Genomic DNA, 2500 nt, shown 5'->3' with positions numbered 1-2500 from the left:
GAGAGAATTAAGAATGCAACAGATGCTAAACTGCAGGACGAACAAGCAGGTTTTCGGAAAAAACGTTCAACCACTTACCAGATTGCCTCTCTACGAGTCATAGTGGAACAATCTATAGAATGGAACTCTCCTCTTATTGTCAACTTTCTGGATTACGAGAAGGCTTTCGACAGTATTGTCAGAGCAACATTGTGGAAGATTCTGGCACATTATGGACTCTCTGAAGAGATAATAAAACTCATTAAGGAAATGTATGAAGGATCAAGTTGCAGGGTTGTACATGAAGATCAGCTTACTGACAGCTTTGAAATTAAGACTAATGTCAAGCAGGGATGCTTGCTCTCACCGCTCCTGTTCATCCTTGCCATTGATTGGCTAGTGAAGGATACCTCCAAAGGGCAAAGAAATGGGATACAGTGGACCCTCCTGGACACAATTGGGTGATCTGGATTTTGCAGTTGATCTGGCTCTTCTGTCCCACACCCAGGTCCAGATGCAAGCAAAAACCTCAAGTAAAAACAGCCTCTCGGAATCAATTGGTCTAATAATTCACCCTACAAAGTAAAAGGTCTTGAGGATAGGTACGCGTCAAAGGGAGCAGATCAAAGTAAAAGATCAGGAACTTAATGATATAGACACTTTCTGCTATCTGGGGAGTCTAATTGACAAGGGTGGAGGCACGGAAGCAGAGGTGAAAGCACGGAGAGGAAATGCACAGGCTGCATTCACGTCTTTGAACAGAGTTTGGAGAACTAAATATATATCCCTTCGACTGAAGCTAAGACTTTTCAACTCAAACGTGAAGTCTGTCCTACTGTATGGATGTGAAATTCGGAACGCATCACAGGCATGTATAAGGAGGGTACAGATTTTCGTAAACAGGTGCATGCGTAAGATACTCAGAATAAAATGGATGGATAGAATAAAAAATGAAGAAGTATGGAAAAGGACACAGCAGAAACCAATGGGAGAGGAAATAGGAAGAAGACGATGGAGGTGGATTGGACATTCCCTTAGAAAGAATGACTCAACTATAACAAAGAAAGTATGAACGACCTCAGGGCAGAAGATCAAGGGGGAGGTCACGAGGACCATGGAGAAGAATTAAAGAAGCTGATATACAGAGAAGTGATAAGACATGGAACGTTAGCTTAGGATAGAGAAGGATGGAAACTGTTTGTCTGTAGCCTACACCCTGACACAGGGTGAAAAAGATAATGATGATGATGATGACAATGTCTGATTATATGGTTACTTAATAATTATTATAAAAGAATAAATAAAGCAATTACACCCCGATAAATGCCAAGTTGTTAAAATAACAAATAAGTCTTTGTTAATCAAATCATCTTTTATGACAAAATTCTTAAAGAAGGTAAAATTCTAATTCGTAGTTACTTTATTATTGAGACCATGCTTCAAAGAACATCTGAACACACACACACACACACACACACACACACACACACATATATATATATATATAATATATATATATATATATAAATATAAATATATATATAATGAAAAAAGAAGGATCTGTTCCAAGTTTTCTCAAACTGTCCAATATAAATGAAAGACAAATATGTTAGAACGTATAGTGTAAACTAAGCACTGGAAAGCTGCTGTTTACTTGCTCTAATATATGTACTATTCTGCCGCTGTTTTTAAAAAAAACACTGCACATATGCAATGTTAACCAAACAGAATATACTGTGTTCTTAAAAAAATACGGTAGCATTGTTCTTTGATCAATCGCTTTTCAGAGCGTATATATTTTATATTGCAATTTACTACAGTGGTGAGATTTTTAGTAATTATTTACAGAGTCCACAGCAAGTCGTGGAAAATTAGGAAATAGTTTGGAATTTTTCTGGGAACCAGGAACAATTATTGAAATTGGTGGTTCAAACGTCCCAGATTATAATGGCCACCATTTGTTGATTTTTAAAACCATTTCTTTATTTGATGTCATATATATATAATTATATATATATAATATATTATTATAATATATATATTGTAAATTTAAAAATTGATGACTGATGGTGAGAGGGACAGCCCATTATTTCGCAACATACATGTTCATGTGTAAATAATGCCTTTAACTAGGGATGGCCTGATGTGCAGATTGGCGTGGAAAGCCCTTATTATATAATGTAAATTCGTTGCTCAGTGATGCTGTTTAAATATGGACAACTCGGCCAATCCAGTTGTTTTTAATAAAATAAGAGAATTCTGTAATGTATTTGTTGCTTTTTTTATGACTATCATCGTCAAGTACAATTACATTCCACACAGAAAATTTTGAAAGAAAATATTGAATAGTATTCGAGTAGTTAGACATTTTATGGGATCGAAATCTTCAATGTTGACTTTCTCAAAACAGTAAAATCTGGGATGGCCTACTTATCCTTAATATATATATATATATATATATATATATATATATATATATATATACTTTATATTATATATATATATATATATATATATATAA

At 34.7% G+C, this 2500-nt stretch overlaps 1 protein-coding gene across 1 annotated transcript in view; it reads left to right on the top strand.

Annotated features, from left to right (window-relative positions):
• The window catches only part of LOC144956890 (uncharacterized), a 602990-nt gene that overhangs the window by 583055 nt on the left and 17435 nt on the right, over positions 1–2500 (top strand). The window lies entirely within an intron of this gene.

Source organism: Berghia stephanieae, chromosome 11 (genome assembly GCF_034508935.2).
Source record: "Berghia stephanieae isolate SIO BIC M18660-M18661 chromosome 11, UCSD_Bste_1.3, whole genome shotgun sequence".
NCBI classification, from domain to species: domain Eukaryota; kingdom Metazoa; phylum Mollusca; class Gastropoda; order Nudibranchia; family Aeolidiidae; genus Berghia; species Berghia stephanieae.
Note: the sequence above shows the minus strand (reverse complement) of the source record. Positions and strands in the feature narration are given on the sequence as shown.